The sequence below is a fragment of the Dipodomys merriami genome, unplaced genomic scaffold (assembly GCF_024711535.1).
Source record: "Dipodomys merriami isolate MVZ:Mamm:240054 unplaced genomic scaffold, mDipMer1.0.p SCAF_414, whole genome shotgun sequence".
Lineage (NCBI taxonomy): Eukaryota > Metazoa > Chordata > Mammalia > Rodentia > Heteromyidae > Dipodomys > Dipodomys merriami.
The window spans coordinates 35,096-41,095 of record NW_027205760.1 but is presented as its reverse complement, the minus strand read 5'-3'; the positions used below and the strand labels follow the sequence as shown (position 1 = coordinate 41,095).

General features: G+C 33.4%; 1 pseudogene; it reads right to left on the bottom strand.

Moving 5' to 3' along the window:
* Positions 1-1,769: 1,769 nt before the first annotated feature.
* Positions 1,770-1,866, bottom strand: LOC138807188 (U6 spliceosomal RNA; annotated as a pseudogene).
* Between the last annotated feature and the right edge of the window lie 4,134 nt (positions 1,867-6,000).

The following is a 6,000-nucleotide window of genomic DNA, read 5'->3' as shown; positions in this document are numbered from 1 at the left end:
CACATGAAGATATCACTGGTCCTCATTTTCAGCCTGTACCTTTGAATACGGAGGAACATCTTTCCTCTGTTCTCCATCAATTCCCTACTCTCCAGTTAGAATAATTTCAAATAGTAAAATTAGAAAAAGAGAATAAAAATCATGGTGAAAAAAGATATGCAGAAAATTCACCGGATATTTCTGACCAGTTCAACCAATGTGAACTATTAGGGAAATACATGGAAACCTCATTCCCACTGGCTCTCAAAGTCTCTGGTTAGTCAATTCTTAGGAAGATGAGGAACAGGATGAAAAAGTAAGGAATAGTATCAATTGCAAGACAAAAAATGGAGAAGGATCCAAGTAAATTTCTTCATTGGGCTACTGAAAATATTAAGCTTACAACAGTGCAGAGACTACTTTTCAAAAAGGCCACTCATGTGAATAATAGGGGATGATGATGAGTATACCCCTCTTCATCAGGGAGCCTACAGTGGACACTTAGACATTGTCCATGAGTTGGTGACTCAAGTGGCAAATGCAATAACTGTAGATGGCTGGACACGTCTGCACAGTGTATATATGTGGAATAATACCAGAGTGGCTTCTTTCTTACTTAATCATGATACAGACACCAATGTCAACTAAAGGCCTCTTGACCCCCTTACATCTTGCTGTTGAGAATTGAGATAGCGAAGATACACTGGATCTCCTTCTGTTGAACCATTATATAAAACCAGGTGTGAAGAACAACTTAGAAGAAACTGCATTTGAAATTGCCTAAAGGATAAGTATTTACCACTACCTCTATGAAGTTGTGGGAGGTTGTACAAATTGTTCTCTTAAGTCCTAATGGTCGGGTTAAGTTTCTTAAATTTCAAAAATGCAAGTCCATCCTTTGTGTCCATACAAAATATTTCCACAATCCAAATAAGGGCAATATCTTTTTTTTTTTTTTTTTTTTTTGCTCGGTCATGGGGCTTGCACACTGGCCCTGGGCGCTATGCCTGTGTTCTTCAGCTCAAGGTGAGTGCTCTACGGCTTGAGCCACAGCTTCACTTCCAGGTTTCTAGTGGTTTATTGGAGATAAGAGTCTCAAGGACTTTCTTTCCTGGGCTGGCTTTGAACCATGAACCTTAGATCTTAGCCTCCTGAGTAGCTAGGATTATAGGCGTGAGCCACCAGAGCCCGGCAACATCAATACTTACTGTAAAAATTCATGAATTCCGTGGAATTCTTCAAAGTGAATTGCCTGCATTGGATGTCAAAATGTATTCAAGAGTTTTTGTTTATATGTATAATGATTTCTGCAAAGTTTGTGATTTTTTAATCAGAAATAATTTTAACGTATCTGTTGAAATGAGTAGTACAGAAACTAAAGTATTTCTGGTGCTTGTCTGAAAAAGAATATTTTAAAATATTCTATATTCTATGTTTGTATAATGTTCATAATTTATTTTATTCTTTCCTAGATATACTTTGAATTCTATATTATTTTATAATACATAGGTTCATTAATGTGTCCTTTCAGATTGTATTCGATATAGAAAGTCTTAGATTCCTTTTTTTCCTAGGTCCTAATATTATTTTTCTTTGGGATAAAATGACAATTTTGTCTAATTTCAAAAGTTTTGTAAAGTTTATGCTATGTAAACGCCTTTCTGAGGTGAAGATTTAATACACTAATGTCAAACTAAATTTAATTAAAAGGAATTACGTTTGTTGTTACACTTGTTATTTTGTAATCAACTTTTTAATAACTGTTTTTCATTTCTTGCATCTGAAGAATGAAAAATATGGAATACTTCACAAATTTTCATATCATCCTTGTGCAAATGCCATGTTAATCTCTGTAGTGTAATTTGGGAATACGTGCTGCTGAAGCATGTAGTATCTTCTAAATTTAAGTAGTTAATGATGAAATCTTTATACAGGCTTATATCCATGGGTGCCTACTTGGAACAAGGAATCCTTATTGTTCCTAACAATGCTATTATTTCCCTAAAATTCTGTGAATAGGGGAAAAATTATATGTTCAATTAATTGCTCACATTTGCAATTTTTTGTCAATGACAATTTTAAGTCTTTTTCATTTGGAATTTGATCATACTTTCAATAATTTGTAGCTAGGTCCAAAGGTGATGGCTTTTTCAAGTACTTATTGATCCAACTGACTTAGGTTTGTGAAGCTAATGGATTCAAAGTAAGCCTTGCTTACGGGCTACTTCTAACATTCTGCAGCTGACATTTTCCCAAATGAGGTCTTGCTGGCACAAATGTCTACCTGACCCTTTACTCTTCTCCCATGTAGGAACAGACAAATCAGAATATCTTACAATGACAGCATAGTTTGTTTTACTTGAATAAAACTAATCTTAGTTACAAGGATCATAGAGAGATGAACAGTTCAGTCAGAACTGTTCAGACTACAAGGTATTTTATCAAAATATAATTGTTTATTATATCTAACATTTCAAAAATAGCTAAAGCCAAGAAGATGAGAAATTGATCATATGCATAATTACTTAATGTCCTGGCCTGTCTACCATCCAACCAGGCAGGAACTTACCCTACTGCATTTCTATCACCAAATATTTTCATAGTTGCAGGAGAAGTCCAGATGTTTCTCCTAATTATTAGGCCTTAAATTGGTAATGTTTTAATCACAGTGTTTTCTCTTGCCTCCAGGCTGTAAATCTACAAATGGTAAAGCTTTAGGTCCAACTCTATCAAACACTGAGGTAGAGATAATGGAATAATACTTTAAAACAGAGTTGCCTTTGGTACTGTAACCACAACAGAATAATGCAAAACATGTGTCTTTTTCTTATATTATATATAGTTATATATTTTATATTTATATGTGCTGATTTTATATTTCACACTGTGAAACTTACTAGAATTTGTTGATAATTTCACAAATACATTAATATTTATTTATTCCAATAAATAGAATTGGAATACAAATAATTAGGTTTAAAATGTATATTAGAATATAAAAAGTATCAGCGCAATGTCTTTGGTATAAACTTCTGATACATTCTAACTGTTCTTGGTCTTCTGAATTCACATGGTAAAAAAAAAAAAAAAAAACAATGTTTTTATCCGCTAATCTAAAAGGGATTTTACTCTGCTTCTCTGTTTATTGTTTTAACTCGCTGGTCCCAAACTGTTTTTCTCCATATTTCTGAAGCATTCCTACTAATTATTCCCAAATTTTGCTGATAAGATGTCTAACAAATATTATTCTTCTGCATGACACAATGATTCCTAGGATCCCAGGTCCCAGTTACCGGCATCATCAGATAACAGAGGCAAGACTTCTCACCAAGGTCCATATAACATGCAAACACAAAGTAATTGAAGATCCATCTCAATTTCTAATTTCCTATATTTCAGGGCCCCAATTCCTTGAGATGCAGGAATTAGCAGTAAGCAATTGTGAAATGCACGGCAACTTAAAATGAAAGATGAGATCACAAAATTTGAGAGTATGTACGACAATTCAAACATTCAACTTACAGATTACCAGCCCATATGATGAACAAGTTCACAAAGTGTCATAAGGTTATTTTTAATACCCCTCCCCTATGATTAATGAAAGATTTTAGTCCTGCATAAGTGTGCCAAAAAGTAGTTCCTGGAAGGATAGATCCATAATTGGTTTACCAAGGCCCAGAAAAATTTACTTAGAGTTCAAATGTAATTCAGAAAAACATTGAGAAGATCCTAAGTGCTTCAAAACACTGGGACTTCAGTACAACATGTTTCAGTGGTATAAAAATGTCACTCTCAAACCAATGATAATCTAGATTTAATCTTCTGAAAGTTATTCCTTTTCAAATTAACTTTTTAAAATCACATTTGCCAAAATAACATTTGACAATAGATGATACTTAGTGACATTACAAGTTTTTCAAGTGTAGGGAGCAAGTTACAATAGAGTTGAATTATTTACCCAGCACTAATGCCAAACACGTTCAACCATTCATTAAAGTGTAGAAATAGTACCACCCACAATTTGTGTTTTTCAGTAGGGGCCTTCCAGAAATGTGTTAAATAGATCAGCCTCCCAAATTTCAAACCCAAATATTAGCTAATAAAGTAAATGTCATCATTTAATAAGGTACATTTTAAAAAGTCACAAGTAGTTGTCTTATCATATGTAATAATATGTTTTCCCTATCTGTCTATCATAGGAAGAAATATGACTTAAGTCTTGAATATGGGTACTCATCAGAGATATGACAAGCATAAAATCTGTCTTCTATTTCTATCATATTCCTCTATAGGAATACATTTTAGTTTTCTTCTTTTTCCAAAACTTATAGGTAGTAGAAAATATTATCCCATGTAAAATAAAACAATCACACCATTGTACAAAGCCATTTATAAAAACTGGTAGTTAGGAATACATTCTATGCCAATTTTTTTACTTTCTTTTTGACTAAAGATTAATTTTCCAAATGGATGAGAATAAAATCATGTTTAGGTGCTTCACGTCTCCTGTCTTGAAAATATGAATGAATTATGGAAATATAAGCTGACATCAGTTCAAGCATATGCAGTATGGAAACTCCATGAAATGTACATAAACCTTTCAAAGTATTAATAGACAGTGTAACAGGATGACTATCAGGAAGTTGAAAACAGAAAGGAATTATAGTAAAGACATAGAATGAATGAAAAATGAACAAGGGGCAAGTACAGCTAGAATACTCAATGTATACATATGATAAAGGAAGTGGTAAATCTGAAATAAATCTTGGAGAAGGGGTTGGTTGAGAATGATGGAAGGAGTGACTCTGATCAAAGAGCATTGGACAATTAGATGGATATATTTAATTGTAACACTTGCACAACCTTTTGAAATTCAGTTAAAAACACAACAAAAAAACAAAAACACACAAAAATCACAACCAACCTGAAATCTCTAGAAAGTATGAATATGACCTCCCCAAATTTTAAGCAGTTAATGAAGGAAAGGTCGTCTTGGGAAAAGCAAACAAAGCTGTACAAAGAGAGAAGTTTGGGATAGGGGAGAATTTTGAACAGATTTAAATAGATTGTCTAAGGTTATAAATCACCTACATCTGCTGCAAATATTATATTTCTTCTACGAGTTCTCTGTCTGAACTGTATAATCCAGTCATGAGACACACTTGATAGCTTGTGAAGACAGAATGGAAGAAACAAGATCAAGAACCCATTACTCCACTGGAGAGAAAACAATCCTCTATGTTTTCTCTAATCTCTCTTCACTACTCTTTCTTAATACTTTTAAGTCAATTGATTTTGAATTATATTTTTCCTTCTTTCTTCTGACAAAGTAATTCCTTAAATATTATTTGCCATTTTCTTCTTTCATGCTGTTTAATTGGCCAGCGAGTCTATTAAACTTCCCTCTTGAATTTGCTTGCCACGAAACAACATCTATGTCAATGAGAAGAAATCTAATGTAAAACTTTGTCTCCAGCAAACAGTCCAAGAAGCTGTGATCACAAATATTTGACTGCATTTTTTCTTTTACCTTGAAAGTCTTCTTGTGTCTAAAGTCCCCACAAAAATAAGTACTCCATCACTTTTTGGTTCAATCAATTCTAACCTAAAAGATATATTTTGCTAAGAAGATGGTTAGAGGAAACTGAAAAATACTGCACTTTTATCTTCTATCTTAAGACTCTCCTTAGATACCATATCAGGAACAATGAAGTTATTCTATGCAAAATTATTCAATAGATTATTTTTCTCTTGGTCTTGCATTTGTTCACCAAGATGTATGGAGGAGAGTAGAGTTAAATCACCTATACCTAGGAAGACAGTGTCTGTTACAAAAGGACAATGCTTCTATGTCCTGTTTCTATGTCCTCCTCTTAGCTCTTGCCTGATTTGCAATTAATCACAGCATTTTGGCTTCAAGTCTAGTGAAGTTGAAGGACTATATGGGCTCCACCACTGTTACATCTTCATGATTTCTCTTTTAAAACTCTTTTAGTTGCCTCATTTGGACGTGGAATTTAT